We start from the raw sequence: 21,042 nt of genomic DNA, 5'->3' as shown, positions 1-21,042 counted from the left end.
ACAAGGAGAGGGCGTGGGAGATGGCTCAAGGGAACGCTTCCAGTTCCTGGGACTGTAAACTCCATGAGAATGGGAGCCCCCTGTGTCTTATTCTTTGCTGGATCCCTAGGGCCCAGCACGGAGCCGGGCTCACAGTAGTCGTTCAGTAAATATCTTCAGAATGGCTGACTGACTGAATGACCCCATGTGCAGTGAAAGTGGATGAACAGAGGGCCAGTTCATGCATGCTAGAAGGACAGTGGAATCCTTGACCAGAGTGGGAGCTACTGATGGTTTGGAAGACTTCAAACTGCTCACTGGTTTCTTTGTAGGAGCCAGCTGGGCCTATGCTCCGGGGAAACTTAGAGCTCTCATCTAGGGGCAAAAAGTGAGGGCCAGCTCTCTCTTCTGATAGGAAACCCCTTCTGACCTACCCCCTTCCAGGGTGGATTCAGGAGGAGCCAGCAGGCTCCCCGGAGAGACAGGCCCTGTTGGCTGCAGACATGCTGCCAGGGCTCTGCCCCTCTAGTGCTCCAAGCTACCTGAGTCCAGCCAGTCACAGTGGTGATGGCAGCTGTCACCTTTTATTGGAGCCGTTTTGTGCCGGGGTCTTTGCTCTGTGTTTTATGTATATGATCTCACGTAACCTCCCACCACTCACAGGGGCGGTGAGCCCCATTGCACAGATGATGAAATTGAGGCCCAGAGATGTGCAACATCCTGTCCAAGGTCACACAGCCGAAGGGACAGAGCTGGGGTTAAATGCGGTTCTGTCAGACCCCAGAGCCCCTGCTCTGGACCACTCAGCCTAGGACATGGCACTGGTGGCAGGGACCCCAGACCCAGCCCTGGGACCCAGGATGACCCAGCCAGGCCCTCTGCCCTGAGGAGGAGTGGGTGCTTTATCTAAGGCTGGCACAAGAGCTGCCTGGGACATATGTGAGCCTCATCATCTCAGCGGGGGAAGCTTTTTGGGAGAGGAGACACCCCTGGGGCCTCCAGAGCACCACATCCAGGGCAGGTCACTGGTTCCAATCCTCATGGGTCTCACTGCTCAACTGGCCCAGGCTTGGGCTGCCTAGTAGATTGGAAACTGGAGCCAAAAGACCTGGTTCTCATCTCAGCTGGGCCATTTTTTTTAGCTCTGTAACCTTGGGGAGGTCTGTTTGAGGAGCCTTGGTTTCCTCATGGAGGTGTAATGAGTATCGACAGAGGTGTGGGCCCTCCCTGCATTTGTATGGTTTTGGAGTTAGCTGAGAGTATCCAGTATTGTGGCAGGGGAGGAATGTGGATGGCCTGGATGTTCCAAGTCCTAGCTCTTGACCCCTTCTCTGGCTCTGGCTCTGGCTCTGGGCCTATGTATCAGTCAGCTATTGCTATGATAATGCTGCAAAACAAACATCCCCAAAGTCAGTGACTTACAGCAACAGGCATTTATTCTCACTTTCGTGGGCCTGCAGGTCGACTGTGGTTCTCCTAATCTAGGATGGGCTCAGTTGGGCACTGTTTCAGACTGCAAGTTGGGTTCAGGTTACTCCACATAAGGTCGTTCTATGACCCTGGCTGAAGGGCAGCAGCCTCCCAGGGGAACCTCTTCTTACAGGCACCAGCAGAGTGCAAAGGAGCAGGTCAATCCACAGAAGCACGTTTCCAGCCTCTGCTCTGCCATGTCTGCTCCTATTTCTTGCTCAAAAGTGAGCCACGTGGCTAAGCCCAACTTCAGTGTAGGGAGTGCCCCTGCTGCACAGTGGGAGGGGAGAGTAATAAATACTTGCTGGATAATAATCCAGTCTATCATGGCTGGAAGACTCCCAAGTTAAATTCACAAGTAGGGAGAGGCCCATTCTGGCCACTGCTGGCTCCAGGCCTCTTTGGCTCAGGACTCAAGTACAGAGCGAAGAGGCAGACGGGGCGGGAGAGGGGGCTGCAGAGGGGATCTGAACATGGGGTGTTGTTTTCACGGCGCAATGCTGGGTGAGCCGTTATCCTCTTGGTGTCTCTGTTTTCCACCTTCACGTTCTCCAAGGCCCCTTCTAATGGCCCTGCCAGGCCCGGGCCCTGCCTCCCTGTCCTGTCCCCAGTCCACTTCCCCCTCACTGTGGCTGGCATCTTTGGAGTACAGAACAAACAACAAGGCCCCACACCGCACCCAGCTGGCTGGCATTTCAGCTCACAAACACTTCTCCCTGGGAAGCAGATCTAATTTCCACCCCATGAGAAAATGGTTGTCTCGCACCCAGGCAGCCCCCGCGTGGGGCAGCCAGCTGCTTCCAGGGTGGGGACAAAGGTGGGCAGAAATCTGGATCAGGACTAGCTGCAGGCACACGGATGCCGACTCATGTGGAATAATCACCCTTCTTCCTGTGGTGTGGAGTCTGGCGGGTGAAAGCTGCAGGCAGGCGGGGTGGCGAGGCTGTGATCGCACAGGCAGGGCCAGGCCAGTCTTTGAGACCGTGAGTAACGTGCCCTCTCTAGACCTCAGTTTCCTCATCTGTAGGTTCTGGAAGGCCCTTTCTAGCTCTTAAGCCCTAAGGTTCTAAATGGATCTACCTTTGTTCAAAGACGGATTTCTGTAGCACCAAAGTACAAATCAAACTCCCAAGACTTATCCTTCCCTCCCTTTTTCTGACCCTGGACAGACAGGACTGGAACAATCACTCCTCTCTCCTCTGCTGCCAGGCGGGCCCTCTCTGCAGCTACCTGGCTGCTGGGGCTGGTGGTGCCTTTCTGGAGCTTGACACAGGTGACAGGTGGGGTGGATGGGGTCCTGATTCCCTGGAAGGCACGCTTCACGGGGGCTGGCTCCAGAGGGCTCAGCCAGTCAGGGCCCTGGGGATGGAACAGGCTTTTCAAAGAAAAGGTCACTCCTTTCCCAGACCAAGTGTCACCGGAAAATCCCGAGGAAGCTCCATGTGCCCTCCTGGGCCGTCTGAGAGCACAAAGCCAGGGCTGCTGAAAGCACCGCTGGAGAAAGTCCAGGAGGCAGGGCGGTGAGACCAACCGGCTGGTGGAATTCACCTCCAGGGAGGGCGAGTGCCCCCTCCACAGACCGGCTGACCTCGTTTCACAGTCCTCCAGCACCCTTCTGACAAAGGGGATGGAGTGAGTGAGTAAACAACACAAAAGGGAGGCTCCAGCCCCATCTAGGCTCAGCTGCGCAGTTGGCTTCCCATCCTCTGAGGACTCTTAAATGTCAGCGTCCGCCTGAGCTTGGTCCCTGGGCGTCATCCTCCGCACTCTCCCAGGGTAACTCATCCATCCCTGTGATGACATTACCAGCGTTATAAGCTGCCGCCTGCTGCCCTCTCTCCTGAGGTCCAGACCCCATAGACTGTTTCATATTTAAAAAAAAAAAAAACGGGTGCTGTCACCATACCCAGGCTTGAAAGGGCAAGAGAGGGAGCAGCTGGCAGAACCCGGAGAGAGCTGTCTGGAGAGGGCTGCCTGAGGAGCCGTGGTTGTCAGTAGAGGGACACGGCCTACCTGAGGCAGGGAGGCAGCAGGGGAATAAGGCTCCCCATAACACTCTCCTCCTGCATCTGCTCTCCCACCCCAACGATGGACCCAGCCAGATGCTAACGGGCATGGAGCAGACAGCCTGCAGATGCCTCCCACGCAGTAGCCTCACAGGTCAGAGAGCAGGAGGCGGTAGAGGGTGGAATGTGGGTTTGGAGGGGCAAACGGAAGATGCCCAGCTCAGGGATGCTGAGGACGGAAGAAGTCGTTAGGACCTGCCGAGCTGGCTGCCCCACCTCTCTCTCCACCTTTGGGTCTTCTCAGCCTTGGGCATCAGGGTCTGAGAAGCATCAGGGCTCTGGATTCAGACAGACTAGGATCTGAATCCTGGCTCTGCACCTCACTGGCTGTGTGACCTTGAGCAAGTCACTTAACCTCCTTGCATCTCAGTTTCCTCATGTGTAAGATGAGGACAAGAGTACCTAACTCAAAGCGCTGATGAAGGTCAAGGAGGAAATGTACAGAAAGCGCTGGAAACATAGGAAGTGCTCAATAAATTGGTCACATTTTTATTTAGATCTGTCTGTTCTTTATCTCTTGGCTGGACTTGTAGAACCTCTGAGCTGGTCTCTGCCCCCCATCTTAGCCTCTTTAATTCATCCTCCACACTGTCCCCAGAAAGCAGTCCCCAAGACTCTAGCCAGATTATGTCACAACTGTCCTCAAAAAACAGTATTGGCTCCCCTGTGCCCAGAGGATAAATTTCAAGGTCTGTGACAACCAAAACCTGTCTTGACCCCCTGATCAGACCCTGCCAAGCTCTCCCTTGGTCCCCTTGTCCACCGGACATCGATCTACTCTGTCCTTACTGTCCCCAGACAGCCTTTAGGTCTCCACACCTTTGCCCATGCCGTTCTCTCCACCCGGATGTCCCTTCTCCTTCTACCCCACTGCTGGGACTCACATGCCCCCTCCTCCATGAAAATTCCCTCACCAACCCAAACGTAACCGCCCGCGGCGCGTCCTTATGCTTCCACATAGAACTTTTCCCATTTGCCCACCATAGAAGCAGCTGTGGCGTGTCTGTCCCTCTGTAGCCAGAGCACTTTGAAGGCAAGTCTTGTGGCACCTCGTTTGGCTCTGTGCGATTCCTAAGCCAGTGCCCCAGAGGGGCGGGGGCCGTCTGTACACGGCAGTGATCCTGACGCATGCGCGCTGATCCTCAACGGAGCCTCACAACGGGAGGGTGTCATAATCCTTTATTGAGTAATAAGGAGCAAAGCAATCTGCCTTTTGGGCTCCTTGGCCAGGAAGTGGAGAAGCGGGCTCTGAACCCGGGGTATCTGGACTCTGAAATCTGTGCTTTTCCCACTTCCTATGGTGTTCAAGAAGTATTTGAAAAACGGACGAATGAATGAACGAAAAGAAGATGGTGATAGCAACATGCCATGGGAGTTAAAAGCAGGAAAGACTTGGGTTCAAGTCCAACACTTATGACCATGGGGCAGTTGCTTAGCTTCTCTGAGCAGAGAGTAGGAGCTCATGAAATATTTCTTTCCTGCCCTTCTCAACTTCCCCTAGCATCCCGTCTTTGCACACGATCCATTTTCCTGGGTCTGTAGGTGAAGTGGGAAGCTCAGGGTTCCTCCCCGGGGCTTTCCCAGTGGGGAGTAGAGAATCCCGTGTCTGAGACTGATGTGGGGAGGTCCGCAGCCCGCGGGGAGCCCAGACAGCCGCTCAAACAGCCCTTCAGCCCGCGCGATGAACATCTCAAGCCGGCTTTTCCAGCACCCAGAGCAGGAGAGGGGCCTGTTAAAACTATTTATATCCCACCTGCCTGCCGACTGACAGCTTAATCACACTGCCTCCTCCCTTTGACTTTTATTTGTCAACCACAGTTTTACCTCTCAAGTGCCACAGACAGTGACTCCAGGTGGCTTGGCTGGACAGCCCAGCTCTCCCAGTGAAGACTGGAGATTTACAAGAAGCCCTAGGGGGCCCACCATGGCTGCTCCCCTGCAGGTGGGCTTCTGGCGCTGGTTGCCAAAGAAGCCTTGTTGGAAGGTTCTGGGCAGCCCAGGGGTCTGCAGCCAGGGCTGGGCTTGCAGCGTCTGTGGTCTGGGATTGGCCTGAGTGTCCAATGGCAGGGCAGGGCCTCAGTAATTGAACAGAATGCGATTATGCTCCCCTGTGAGAGGTACCATCGTCTGGGCTATAAATCAACCGCTTTAACTTCTCATCAGGGACAAGTTTGGCAAGAAGGTTGCTGGCTCCCGTGTGAATGGGATGAGTGGCCAATGAGCAAAGCTGGTTTAAATGGTGTCTTGCTCTGAGGCCCGGAATCGCCTGTTCACAGGGCCCAGGTCACCCTGTGGAATGTTCCTGCTACGGATGGAAGGCCATGATGGAAGTTATTTAATATGTGAGACTCTGGCACTGACACCATTCCAGCCTCAAAAGGCACCACAGCCAGCTGTAAAGAGGTGGGAAATCCAGACCGAAAGATTGATCTTCCATTCATTCATTCATTCAGTGATTCATCTGAAGTACTCTGCCCTGAAATCTTTGCAAGCCCGACTCCTTCTCAACATTCAGGTCTCAGCCCCAAGGTCACCTCCTCTGAGAGGCTGCCCTGACCACCCTTTCTAATGCATTCCCTCTTTCTCCACGCCACCCAGAGGCTGTTACATCTTTGTGTTTTATTTCTGTCACAGCACTTTCCAGTAGTTGAAGTTCTCTTGTTCATTTATTTGTTTGCTAGTTTGTTGTCAGCCATGCCCACTGGAAGTAAAATACATAATAGGAGGGATCTTGCCTTCCTATCCACTGCTGTGTTCCCTAGTGGCTGGCACCGTGTCCATAGTGGCCCCTCATCCATCGAACACTTGCCAAGAATCCCCCAGTTGCCAGGCCAGTGCTGGGGCTCAACCATGGCTTGTTTGCTGCCCTCCGGAGCGTCTGGCTTTGGGGTAAGAGCCCTGTATTAACCACGTGTTTCTGATACTTAGACATCTGGGGCCTTGTTGATCCTGGACTCCAGAGCCCGATTAAATTCCTCAGTCTAGCCTACCTACCCTGCCTTGCCTGTTCATTCCCAGAAACCGCAATAAGGGCTCTTGTCCATGTTTTCCTCTCCCTGCCTCTGCTTCCTGACCATCCCTGGTGCTTCCCCAGGTGGTTCCCCGTGGCATGGCAAGCCCCTTCCTCTTGGGATCTATAAGTAACAAACTATCTTCTCAAAGGTAATTATCTCCTGATCTGTTGGCCTCCCCATACCTGAATAATAATAAAAACTACATTTTAAGACAGGCCATGAGGGTGAAGGCAGACCCAAGGTGAATGGGGGAGGGGCACATAAGCCACAAGTGCCATGTAGCGTCTGCAGGGCTGGTAGTGGAATGACATCAGCTGGATGGGAGTGGGGGTGTTGGTGGGCCTTCTAAGTGAAGGGCATAGCGTGAGCAAAGGCTTGGCAGCTAATGAAGGGATGGCATTCTCTGGTAACTCAGATGGTCCCATATGGCTGGAGCAGAGTTGAGAGGAGGTGCAGGACAGGAGTCTTGGAGGACTTGGAATGAGGCCGGGTTTTGTTTGGGGCAGGCAACAGGCACACGTGGAGGTGTGGATGGAGCCCATCGGCTGTGGGGTCCCTTGGGGCGTCTCCTGCGAGCAGGACTCCACTTGGACGCCACGCTACGTGTGGGATGAGGTGGGTCACAGCCCTTGACTCCGCCTTGCTCAGCTCCAGTCCCGGCCTACACCAGCCCTCACACCCCTACCACACCCCAGCCCTTTGCTGAGTCACACCTGCCCATATGCTCCCATCTGCCACTCTTCCCTCCTCCAGCTCCCAAGAGTGGGGGCCGATGGGCCTGATTCAGTAGCTAGTGGAATCATCCTTGCATGTGGCACCCAGGAGCTCAGATCCCTTGGGACTCTGCCTCCAGTACTAATTTCCTGAAAGAAACTGAGATGGAGCTGGAGGGAGCAGCAGGGCCATGCAGAAGGGGTGACAGCTGTGGACGTCCATCTCTGTTATCATCCCTCTTCCTCTCCTACAGTGTCCTTATGGGCCTGGCTGGTATCTAAGAACAAAGATAGGGGTCCCCTTTGCATTGGCCAGGAGGGAGCACAGAACGTATGGAAAGAGTCCCAGCGCCACAGGAGAAACCCCCAAGGCTGAGTGCCCTCAAGCCAAGGTTGGGATGGGAGAGGAATTGGACCTAACCCTTGACTGTCTGCAGCCTTGGCCTGGAGGAAAATAACACAGACTCTCTGGAGAGAGTGCCTGTAGCTGCGAACATTTATGGGCATTCACCGAATTCCTTTCTTCCTTCCTTCCTTCCTTCCTTCATTCACTCGTTCAAGCAATATTTTTCTACTGCTATGAGTTAGTCATGTTCTAGACGTTAAACATACAGCCGTGCACAAAACACCCTGAGCCTCTGTCATCTGGGAGTTTAAATTCTGTCCGGGGAGGCAGTCAGTAAGTGAACAAGGAAATAAATATAATGTCTATAAGTGATAAATATTAAGGAGAAAAATGAGGGGGGTTAAAAAAAAAGTAGAAAATGAAGGAAGGATTGGGGAGACGAAAGGGAGGGCTTAGACAGGGTGTGTTAGATCTGACAGGACATAAAGTACACCTTTTACTGTGATCCATCAGCAGCTGGGAGGAAAAGCCAAGTGCCATGGTGGATAGAGAGAGGACTGACTGAGAAGTGGTGTCCCCTCCTCAGGGAGAAAATGGCCTGGCCGAGGGGGAGGTTCTTACCAAGTATAATGGTAACCATTTAATGGGAATATGTTATGTGCCAATTGATTATCTCATTCAATCCCCACAGCTACTTCTTGATGTAAATATGATTATTTCCCCATTTTCTGGGTGAGTAAACTGAGGCTTGGAGCCATCAGCTCACTTGCTCAGGATCACAGCAGGTGCAGAGCGAGGATTCAGCCATTCAGTGTCTAACAATTTAACAGCTGGGGCAAGGGGCTCGACCACAGTGCCACAGCTGCGGCACAAAACACAGAGGTGCTCTTAGATAAGGGCCAACAGGAGCCACTGCATTCAGAGGAAGAGGGCTCTGGAAGGTCTGTGACACCAAGAGGCCTTATGGTGGGGTAGGACTTGGACAGGCAGTGATGGAGCCAGGACATCCCAAGACGAGGCACAGCGTGAACAAATGTTCAGAGACTGGGAGAGCCAGATACGGCGTGCTGCAGGGAGGAACGAGACATAGGCTCGTATTGAGGAGGTGAGGGTCATTCTGGGGTGACCCTGACTGTGGGATAAACCATGACTCTTTAGCCATTTGGCAATGGGAGTCACTAAAGGGGTTGGAACAGAGGATTGACTCCAAATGAGGGCAGGAGCATAAATTGGTGCTAATGGGCAAAATGGCGGAAGAAAGGCATGTGATAGGCTTCAGAGAGGCAGGCCACCACATCACAGCTGGCAGAGCACGTGGTTAAAGGCATGGGCCCTGGACCCATGCTGCTTGGATTTGATTCCAGTTCTACCCTCGTTGCGGGCACTGTTGGTTCCCTGCCCTGCATCCTTGGCCCTAACATCTGATTGCACAGGTCTGACTCCCAACTCCTAGCCCCAGTATTGCTTTGCTTTAGGGCTTTCTCAGACTGCTGGATCACATTCCACCTGTACCAGGAATGCCAGGAACTTAACGCCCCCAGGAACAGCCCTCAACTGTGGACTAACAGAAATTGGTATATCAATACCTCAGCTCCCTAGTGCATGTTTCCCAGGGTTCCCCAGAGGGATTAAGCTCCAGTTCCTGTAGTAGTAACTTGCTTGCTAAGACATTTCTTGCTGCCTGTCTTACCTGTCTGACTCCCTCACTCCCCTACCAGTGTTTCCTGCACTCAGTGCCCAAATATACTTCTCGCAATGAAGCCTTTACTTGGAGTTATTTTCTGGGGAAATCAGAATAAGACAACCAGCTTTTAACTATAGGATCTTGGGTGAATTATTTCACCTTTCCATGTTTCAGTTTCCTCATCAATCAAATGGGGATAATGATAATAATTCATCAAAGGGTCATTATGATGAGTAATTGAGTTCATAAACACAGAGAACTCAGAGTCTCTCATGTAGTAAGTTTTTAGCAAGTGTCTGCCAAGATTGTTTTAAAACCAGTGAGGTGGCTGAGGGAAAGAGGCTGGTGGCTGGGAGAAGACGGGGGTGGTGGTGGTGGCAGATGTGAGAGAGTTGGCAGCTGAGCTGGGAAGAGAAGGAATCAGGACACAGCCAAGTTTGGAACCTGGAGAGCTGGAGAGAGGAGTGCCATTTACAGAAGCCGGTGGCCAGGAGGAGCTGGGTTTGTGGAAAGATAGTGAGTGCAATTTTAGAGAGCTTTCAGGAGTGAGACAGTCACGTGCAAGCACCTAGCAGGCAGCTGGGACAGTGGGGCTGGGTAGGAGAGAGGGCAAACATGGCAGCCGTAAGGATTTGGGAGTTACTCGGAGGGAAATGAGTGCTGCTGCTATGGGAGTTGGGTGGGGAACAGGTGGGGTAGGTCAAGCAGAGGTGAAGGTGGCAGGGAGGGGCAAGTTGGTGAAGCAAGGTCCTCTGGGGAGCAAGGAGATTGGGAGGGGATGGAAACCAGTTTACAGGTAAGGGGTAGGGTGGGGGAGCTCTTCTTCCCGAGGTTCTAAGGCAATGGGCATTTCTGAGACTTGAATCATGGAGAGCCTATATCTTGGGTCTGGGTCCCAGGAAGCAGAGCCTGAGGCAGGGATTCAGTGCACATGACTAATTGGGAAAAGAGAAGGGAAGCAAAGTGAGAGGACTAGGGCAGGGCAAGTCTCAGCTGGAGACTCACTTTAGCCTAATCCTGTGGGGAGTTCTGTAGTACAAACTAAACCACATGGTTGGTCCCAACTTGAGGCAAGGGAGCTGGCCTGTTGTATTCACGTGTCCCTCAGCCATTGGCTCCTGTTGGGTCAAGGGCGAGTCTCCAGATTAGGGGACATCTGTGAACCATTAGCAGCCAATACTCACAGTAAATGAGCAATGGGTCACGGACCCCAAAAAGGGATCTGGATGGGGCACCGCCAACATCCACAACAGCCTGGCCTAGGTCTCACTCAGCCAGGCTCACCCTGGCCTGACTGAGTGTAACTGACATTTGATCTTCACTCAGATAGTTTGGCTAAGCAGGGGGCGCTGTGTGCCAAGTTTGACTATGGCCAGTGTTCCATACCTCTGGCTACACGTGCCAGGCATTGTGCTAATGGCTTTGCTTGTACCGTCTAATCGTCCATGAGAAAGACGCTTGATTAGCCCCTTTTACAGGTGAAAGAATTGCAGCTTCCTTGCTCACAATTAAGCAGCCAATAAGAGAGAGTGGAATTGAACCCAAGTCTGTGTGACATCAGAGCCCAAGTTCTTGACCTCTTGCTGCTCAGTACAGTGGTGGGTGATGAAGGCTGTAAATTGCATTTGTCTGGGCAGGACGCAAAAGGGCCAGCAATCCCGGGCCCCCAGAAACCATCATCCAATCCTATGTACCCCGCCCCATCCCAGTCCTGATGTTTTCAAGGAAGCAAACAAGAAAAGGAAGGAGAAAGAAAATTCCATCATGAGCCCTCCATGCCGAGGACCCATACACCTGATCAATGCTGAATTGAGATGCCACCCACAGGTACCAATACTCCCCCCGCAACCCCCGGAGAGGAGCGCTTGGGTTCAGCCTGGGTCCCAGAGGCACACCATGGTCTGTGTGCAGACCTCATCCTGTAAAGCTTCTGGACACCATGCACAGCTTTTGCCTGGCCGGGCTTCCCTCAATCCTACTGACCCCCAGCCTCTGATGATCACCCCTGAAACAGACCAGTTGGGGCTGTGGAAGGGCTAGAACCAAGCACAGGGAACCTTCCAGCTCACACGAAGAGCCCACAAGCCTGCCCCCTGGAAGGCTGGGAAGCTGTCCTGCTTTGAGCTCTGCTGGGCCCAAGCCCACAGCTGGCAGAGGAGACCATTCTGAGCTGCAAAGACCCCCGTCCAAGTGTCTGGAGCCCTGGATTCTGGGCCCTCCTCTGTCTTAAATTCACTCCATGGCCCAGGACCAGCCACTTAACCCCTGGAGCTGCACCGCCCTCGTCTGGGAAAAGGGGGTCATTCGGGTGGGCTTCCTTGCAGGTGGTCACAGGAACCAGATGAGATCAGATGAGAAAGGACACAATAGGTGAACACTGCCTCTCTGTTGCTCCCTGAACCCAACAGCAAGCACAGGACCACCTCTGGGCATCCCTGCTGACTGTTCCCTCTGCCTAGAATGCTCTTCCAGGGATCTGCAGATTCGCTCCTGCACATGTCAGGTCCCTGCTCCAATGTCCCTTCTTCAGAGAGGTCTTCCCTGACCACCCATCTAAAAACAGCATTCCCAGCTCTGTCCCCGATCTTGCTTTGCTCCTATTACCACCTGGTATATTTTTTATATTTACATATAAATGTAAAAAATACACACATATATATATATTTCATTTTTATCCGTCTCTTTTCGCAGAATAGGTCTCCTTGCGAGCAACAACGTCATCTCCCGCCGCGCCCCGCAGCCTTACGGCACGCTCTCTAACAATATCAAATGACTGTATTTCCCCTGAACTCACTGTTCCCTTGCGCTTCTGTGCCTTTGCTGCTGCTGTTCCCTTACTACAGAGTAACTTTTCCGGCCTTCGAAACCTTCACCTGGTTTCTCAGTTGTCTCTTCCTCTGAGCTAAATGTTGTTTTTCTGCTCTTGCAGTGCCCTGGGCACCCCAGTAACGGCGCTCTCCATGCAGCAATAACTGGAAGTTTGCCTGTGATGCTCCAGAGCCTGCTCGTGTCTTTATCGCTAAGCTGCTGCCTGGGCTGGAACCAGAGCGTGAGCAGTCACAGAAAACAACGTGTGGCCCCGGCCTGGGTCCTCTTGGTGGCAGTGGTAGCAGAGGGGACTCCTGCCCCTTGATTCCAGGGGCTGAGCTGCACCAGAGGATGAGCAGGTTCTTTCCTGCCGTGGTTTGCATCCCACACAAAGCTTCTTCTCCTGACTGTAGCCCCACGCAGGGCAACCCCAGGTGACGTTCTCTCTAGAAAGGGTCTGGGTCTTGTGAAACAACTGGTGGTCCATGGGTGGTGGGCAAGGAATGAGCTGGTGAGCGACTGCTGGATGCCGATTAGGAGAATGAGGTCTAAGAAGACAGCGAATAAAGGGGCAACGTCTAGGAAAGCCCTGGGATCAGCAGAAAGAGCAGTGCTGCCAGTTTCTGTCTGGCCACGGGCCAGCCATGTGACCTTGGAAAAGCCACTGCATCTCTCTGGGATTCAGAGTTGGCTTCTGAGCTTCAAATAAAGTGTTTGTACAATAGGTTTTGTCTCACAAAAAGTGAGATACCTGGAGTTGGGAAGGATTCCGAGGTAGACACTGAGCTTAATGGGACAGTACCGTGATTGATTAGTAATGTCTGTCAGGGTATTGTCAAGGAGACGTGTGTCATTCCTGGCCCAGAGTATCTTTCATACGCTGACATTTCATGATTCAGTGACTCCATAGATGAACAGTGTGCATACGTGTGTTGAAGGAAGAAGGATCTGAAAGGTTAAAAAAAAAATGTAGGCTAAGAAACTTGGGTCAGACCCATAGAGAGCTCCAAAATAGATGGAGAATGGAAGCAGCTTTGCACCCACACACAGCACAGTCTAGCACGGTGGCTTGTTTTTTCAAACTGAGTCCCTAACCGTTAGTGAATTGTAATAAATTTAGTTGGCTACAAGCAATATTTCAAGAATGTACAGGGAATTCCCTGGCGGTCCAGTGGTTAGGACTCCATGCTTTCACTGCCAAGGGCCTGGGGTCAATCCCTGGTTGGGGAACTAAGATCCTACAAGCTGTGCAGTGCAGCCAAAAAAAAAAAAAAGTACAGTGTAGAATAGATAAGTAAATTAAACTGAATGGAATGCTTTACATTTCAATGTGAAGGGGTTCAAGACACGCTACCTGAAAACAGGCATCTTGTCATATTGCGTATTCTAGGCTGAAGGAGTTTGAGGCAATGGCAGAAGTAGAAAGGTCACTCTGACACTCCTCCTCCACCTTCTTCCCGGAACAGGCTATAAAACCCTCATGTGAGAGGTGCCCATTCCTGTACCTGGAGGAAAGGAACGTTCTTACCCCTGAAGAAAAGGGATCACCAAGAAGAGTCCTAACAAACAAAGTTTGCTAGGTCTGCCTGTTTACTACGTCACCTCACACTCCCTAAACCTATCAGAGTCCTCAACGACTGTCTACTCCCTTATCAGACCCAGCATAGAAATACGTAGGTTGGACTATTTCTCTGGGTCTTCCTTTCCTTATGAAGTCTCCTGTATCACATAAAACTTACATGAAATAAACATGTGTGCTTTTCTCCTGTTAATCTGTCTTTGTCAGTTTAACTTTCAGATCCAGCCAGGGACCCTCAGAGTGGCAAGGAACACTTTTTCCTCTCCTAAAAATGCGCATGGCCAGTTTACATGCTGCTTTGTGAACTTTTGTTTCAGTTATATATGTATATGGGAAGAGGCCATGATGGATTTTTCACTGTGGCTCATGGTCTGAACGTTTGAGAGGTCGTGAAGGAGTTGGGTGAAAAAATGTGCTTTGCACAGGACAGTCCTGGTTCAAGTCCATCATCCTGGTGTGATTAGATAGTATCTCCTTTCACGCCCTGTGGTGATCTTATCTGTCAACACATTTTTGGACCCTCCATCCTTCAAAAGGTGGGACCTGATTCTCCTCCCCTTGAGTGTGGACTGGACCTAGTGACCTGCTTCTTGTGAATAGAACACGGTGGAAGTGGCGGTGTGTCACTTTTAGGACTGTGTCACAAAAGGCATTGTGGCCTCCTCCCTGTTCTTTCTCGGATCACTCACCCTGGTGAAAGCCCACTGCCACATCATGAGGTAAGTCGAGCTGTGCTACAGAGAAGCCCAGGTAGTGAGAAACTGAGGCCTCCTGCCAACAGCTACGTTAGCCGTCCTGGGAATGGATCCTTCAGCCCAGGCCAGCCTCCAGATGACTGCAGCCTGGCCAGCATCCTGTATGTAACTTCATGAGAGACCCAAACCCAGAACCTCCCAGCTAAGACCCTCCCAAATGCCTCACCCACAGAAACTGAGATAATCAATGTTTACCGTTTTAAGCTGCTAAGTTTGTTACCCAGCAATTGATAACTGATACACTCTCAAAGTTACCTCCTTTGGTTGAAAAATTACATGGTTACTCTCTACAGGAAAGACCTCGAAGACCCTGTGGGGTGTCCAAGAATCAGGGAGAATGACAAAATTCCAAGGAGACCAGAGAGGCACAAAGCTACCTTAGTTTGCCGAAAAAAGCAGGGAAGGTGGAAGACTGAATTCTGATCGTGACAGAAAAAGCCTAGACTGGCTGACTAGACGGAAAGCCCAGAGCATTTGGAAAAGAATTTGACATGGTCCAAGGGCCAGGCTGGGCTCATCAAAGTCAAGTTTGCCCCAGTGAAACATTTCCTCCCTTTTTCTAGGGTGACTAGATTAGCAGATCAGAGAATACAGTGCCGGTTTGTGGTGGTTTGAGCAGCCCTAACCCAAGGAGTTTGTGTGGACTTGCAGTGCAAACATTACCCAAGTTCCGACCTGTCCAAAAATTTTGCCAGACGCTTGAATGAAGACACAAAATGTGTGTTCATCTTAACCTCGAAAGCACAAGTTATTCTGATACAGTCGAGTTATGGCCCAAGGCTCTCTTCCCAGGCAGGATACTGGGCCAAAATCAACAAGAAGAAATTTAACAGTAATCGATGTAAAGTCAGGCTCTTTCAGACCAAAAGCATCAATGATCCAAGGAACAAGCCTAGGGTGTATAGGTGAGGCCAGCTTGGCAGAATTGCACCTGAAATGATCTGGTCGTTTTTCTTGACCCCCAAGGTCAATGTAAGCACAAACAATGTGATGTGGCTATTAAAACCGTGGACCTAGAGGTGGGTTCCTAACTCAATGGGGCCCTGGTGGTGGAACAGAGTGCCCTCTACCTGCTCCCTGCCCTGGTCAGCTACAGTGGGAGCTGTGGGTTCAAATATGGACCCCATACTTTATAGGCACAGAGTGTCCAGAGGAGGGACCCAGATGGGAGCCACAGGACCCAATGTCCTCAGGTGAGGAATGATGAATGGAATCTCAGGGGAAGCAGCGTGGAACAGGAGACAAGGCTTAGCAGGGGCAATCTGGCTGCCTTGGAACGTCCACCCAGGAAGGAGGGAGGAGCTGAGACCAGTGGGTGGAAGAAACAGGGCAACTGCTTTGGGGTTACTCAGGGGAAGGGTGTTTTCATGGGCGGGCTTCTCTGTGGGTGATAGGATGACACGAGCTTCCCATCCCTGGGACAAGTGAGCAGAGGCCAGCTGGAGCCCAGTCTGATCCAAGCGGGAGACTGGACAGTAGGAGCCCAGAGCCCCTCCCCCTCCTCTGTCCAGATGCAGCCTCTGGTTTCCATGGGGGCTTTCACAATGGTAATGGATGGTAAAGGGGCAGGTGAGCAGAAGAGAGGGGGGCAGAGAGCGACGGCAAGACCTGCCCGGGCCACCCTGCAGGGCTACATGGACACTCCCCGAGGCAAACAACATTATTTCCTCCTGCATCTTACAGGCCAATCAGTGAGAGGAAGGGAGAAGCTGGGGAAGCTTGCAGGGGAACTCCGGCAGCCTCACATGTCATCTCCCATAAGGCTCTGCGGAGCTGCAGTGAACACACTCATCATATGCATGCACACACAAACACACACACACACACACACACACAAGTGCACACACACACACGTAGATCCTGGACAGCAATCACAGAGAGATCAAGGTGGCCCAGGAAGAATGGAGGTAGCTTTTTTACCAGCCTCATCCTAAGAAATCTCTGCCCACTCTCCTTCCCTTCTTTATGCCCTTGATCCGGCTAAGGAGCCCAGCAACCATGGAGCCAGTTCTCAGAATTATCCTCTGTGAAATCTCGGCCTCACTCTCTCTGGTGTCTGACATCTCTAGGCTCAGTGTCTCCCAGGCCAACGCTCAGTCAAATTTTTAGTTTACTATCTATCCAGTATGGTTTAGAGCGCACCCCCAAAACAAGACACCTCTGTTCGGATGCTTCCTCTGCCCTCTCTGCAGGCCCTTGGTCGGGTTGCGTGATGTCTCTGGGAGTCACTTGCCCCGTCTGTAAAACCGGTAATAAGCTCACAGCGTTGGCACCGGTAGTCCATGCAGAACCGCCTGAGACAGTCAATGCTCCAAGAGCTTCATGCCGTGTTTCTCTTCCAGCCCCTCCTTAATCTCGCTCAGCCCAGCTCAGAGCTCACCCCTCCCCACGTCTCCTTCCCTCCCCTTCTCACCCCCAGGCTCTGCTTGGCTCCTGGAATAGATCTTAGCAACTGTGGCCTTAATTGCGTGTGTTTGATAAATGGCTCTGCTGGATGTATTCAGGACACAGCTTTAGACCTGAGTCAGGAAGGAAATGGCCAGGAGGTAGGTTGGGAGTGCAGAGCCCAGGCTGGGCTGATAACACAGGGACCCTGCCCTGCCCTCCTCGAATCCTACACACTGCGGACCAGCTGGCCCACTCCCTGCTCCTCTGCAATCACTCTTAGGGGTGGTGTTGGGAGGGAGATCTGAGAGCCTACAAGGATCCTTGGAGACCTGCCTCCCTGGCGCTTATTTTCACAAATGAGAATATCAGATACGAGGCTCAGAGCTGCTGGGTGACTTGCCCAGGGATACACAGCTGGTAAAAGGCAGACTTGAAAGTCTAACCTGGCCCCCAGGCCAATGCCTGCCACTGGCCCACCCTGCCTCATTCCGCAGCCCCCAGCCAACACGCTTCCTCCTCTCTGCTGATTTATTTGCTGACAGTGTCTCATTGCCCTTTACCACTCTTCTCTCTTCTGAAATACCCCGAGTGGGAAGCATTTTCTGTGGCATCCAATGTTGGGAGCTCAAGCCTGGACCTTTCACTTATTTGCTGTGTGGCTTTAGGCAATTTGCTTAACATCACTGAGGCTCAGCCTCCTCGTCTGTAAAATGGGGATGATGCAGATTATATCTACCTCACAAGACTGATGTGGTAAAAAGAGAGTGCAAGCAGCATATTTAGCTCAGTGGTGGCTCAGAGTAAACTAAAGGTTGGCTGTTACCACTCCTGTTGCCGAAACTCAGCCTCTGTGCACTGGAGCCGAATTGAATCTCGGAGACAGAGTTTGGGGGGAAGTAGAAAAGAATAGCTTTATTGCTTTGCCAGGCAAAGGGGGACACAGGGGGCTAATGCCCTCAAGACGGTGTGTCCCAGCCTGGGGGTGATTTGGTGAGGAGTTTTATAGCAATGGTTCAAGGGCGGGGTCACTGATGGGATCAGGGTGCGTGCAGGGCCTGCGCTCCTTTAATCTGGCCTCAGGTGGTCTCCTTACGAGCTTCTGTGGTTCTCAAGGTTATCAAACTGTGACCTTCTCTCTGGAATGGAGAACACTTCATCAAGTAGTTAACATCTTTCGTTTGTTGGGGGTTTTAGTTCTGCAGAAGAGCTCAAAGATATTGTTGTGTGTATCCCTTGAAGCAGAACCAGGACCCTGCCCCAAGGCTGCGCTGCTGTCTCCTGACTACTCCTCCCTTGTCTCTGCATCCCCTCCCTTCCCTGATTAGCAACTGTTTGAACCTGCCCCTTGGAACTCAGGGAAGGTCATGGAAGCTTGAAGCCTATTTCCTAGAAACAAGGAGCAGGGGACACAGAAAAGCTTCTGTGGCCAGGAGCCCTACAGGGTCCTGCTGGGTTTTATTACTAGTCGAGGTCCCTGGGGCCACCTTGTACGGCCAGTTTGTGCATTGTACAAAGGCACTTGGCAGGAGTAAGTGGGGCCTGTGCTCACCCACAAGCTGTGTACCCTTGGAGTTGCGTCTGCCCCCAGAAAGTGCCATTTTCTAATTCACCTACGCAGAGGGGATATTTTCCCTAATTCGTGCAAAGAGGCTGTGCAGTGCAGCCGCACTTGCCCTGACAGTAATTGAAGGGTACAGGGCAGGATTCCAAACTACTCTCATCTGGGAATCACAGTGCCTGAATCCCTCCACTCAAGCTTTCCCTCGGGTCCCATGGTCATTTCTGATGTTCCAGAAATCCCCTTTAAAATGAAACATCCCCCGAAACAATACCACTCTAAAAATAATAACACCTTCTCATCATTTGCGTTATCAGCATGCCATTATTTTAAACCTTGAGTGGATTAGCCTACATGCAGCTGAGATAAGCCCTCGGGAAGCAGTGGGGAAGGAGCCAGGAGCCGGGGCAAAGGCACCGTTCCCTGCCTTCATAATTTTGTCCAGGCCCAACTCCAGAGGGCTGAACCCAGCCAACTGGTACCACCAAAGAGGCTGCAACAACAAAAGGTTTTTGATTTACTGGGAAACCCCACTCCAAGAAGCAGTATTAATGCCAGGGATAAAGCTGATCTCCCAGGAGTAACTCCATTTTAAGAGGAGAGAGGGACACATTCCAAGGGAATGAATCTCAAATGGTGGGATTTCGGGCCCGGCAGAGGCACCGTGGAAGAGATTAAGGGGCCCTTGGTCCTTCGAATCACTCCCCAGAGGCGGCTGCCAGTGTCACTGATACAAAAGATCTGCCTCGCATGTGGGGTTCAAATGACATTCCAGAGGTGGGGTGTCTGCGTCCAGCGCCCCAAAAGTAGACCTGACATGAGGATTCCTGTGCAAGTCATTTATCGAGAAGGTGAAACAGTTGGGAAAACAGGAATGAAGGTTGAAGAAAGCAAGCAAGGATGTGACCTCAGTCGATGTCCCGTGGAGTATGGCTTTAGCTGGCAGTGGTAGGGGACCTCTGGGTGGAAGTTACGCCCTGAGGTAAGGATGCTGGGGCTTTCATACCCTTAAACCCATCAGCCGCTGGTTAAGTGCAGCCCAGGGAGAGGCTGGGGGATGTAAATTCCCAGGCACTTCTGTCTCCTTGCCTTTGTAGCAAAGCAGCTCTAGAAGCTGGAGGGCAGGCAGTCCTCCAAGAAGTCACAGGCACTGGTTACCGGAAAGTAAAGCACATAGAAGCACATAGAGCTCTTTCCAGCTCCCATCTTCCTGCATAAACAGGGTAAAAGGTCACAGGGGGTCTGGGCCGGGTGCCTACAATACCTGCCAGATGGGACAAAGGGAGGTGGAATCTTCAATGCCCTCCTCCTTCACCCATGGAGGAGTCTTATCTCTAGGAGCAAAAAGGTTTCTAATATTCCAGGCCCAGCCCTCTACTCTCCATGTGCCATTGGAAGCATCCCTTTTGATCCACTCCCTCCCTCTTGCAACCCAGGGTCAGTGGGTAGATGGATAGGTGGGTGCCCCCAAGGGTCCCAGTGCCTGTTCCCGCTCCAGCTAGGAATTTCTACCTCTGACATCTGGGTCCTAGGGCTACTGCAGCTCTCCCATTGTTTGTTTGTTTGTTTTCCTGATGTCCATTTGTGCAAATATTATTGATTGGAGCTGGATTACTAATGTAATTTTACAAACCCCCCACAACCTCACATCAGCGAAAGGGGGTATCGCAGATACACATGCTCCAACTAATTTTCAATCCCTCGGACCCCACTGCGGCGTGGGCTACAGTTTAAGACACCAGCAGATTCCCAGGCCAGCCTGGAAAGCATCAGGATATATAGAGCTGTCGAAGGTAAAGGACTGCTCTCCATTTGTCCTGGGGGCTAAACTGCCCCCAAACTCCCAACACAGGTGTATTGAGCTGAGTGGTGTCATCCCCCAATTCATGCCAACCCAGGACCTCAGGACGTGAGCTGTTTTGGACGCAGGGTCTTGGCAGATGTAATTAGTTAAGATGAGGTCATACTGCTTGAGGGTGGGCTCTAAATCCAATATGACTGGTGTCCTTACAAGAAATAGAGAAGACACACACCCAGGGTGAACCCATGACGGGACGGAGGCGGGGATTGGAGGGATGCGTCTACACACCAAGGAACGGCAAGCATGGCTGGCATCCAGCACAAGCTAGGAGAGAGCCATGGAGCAGATGCTCCCTCAGAGCCTCCAGAAGGAACCAGCCCTGCCAACACCTGGGTTTTGGACTTCTAGCCTCCAGAACTGTAAGAGAATACATTTCTGCTGATTAAAGCCACTCAGTTTAGCAGGGGATGTGGGTTCGATCCCTGGTCAGGGAACTGAGATCCCACATGCTGATGGGCAACTGAGCCCGTGTGCTGCAACTACTGAGCCCAGGCCCTCTGGAGCCCACACACCACAACTAGAGAGAACCCCTCGCACTGCAACGAAAGATCCCATGTGCCGCAACTAAGACCCAATGCAGCCAAAAATAAATAAATAAAAATATTTTAAAGCCACTCAGTTTGTGTAATATGTTAAGGCAGCCCCAGGACACGAATACAAGAGGAAGGATGGAGGTCAGCCCTCAGCCCCATGGTGGACCCACGTGCCTTCCCCCTGGGGGCACTGCAGGTTCCCCCAGGCTCTAGGAGAATGAGGAAAGGCAGGTCTGAGCCCCCCTCCCCACTGTGGTACCCCTTTGCTGGAAGCTGGAGAGGACTTTA

Source organism: Phocoena sinus, chromosome 8 (genome assembly GCF_008692025.1).
Source record: "Phocoena sinus isolate mPhoSin1 chromosome 8, mPhoSin1.pri, whole genome shotgun sequence".
Taxonomy (NCBI): Eukaryota; Metazoa; Chordata; class Mammalia; order Artiodactyla; family Phocoenidae; genus Phocoena; species Phocoena sinus.
Note: the sequence above shows the minus strand (reverse complement) of the source record.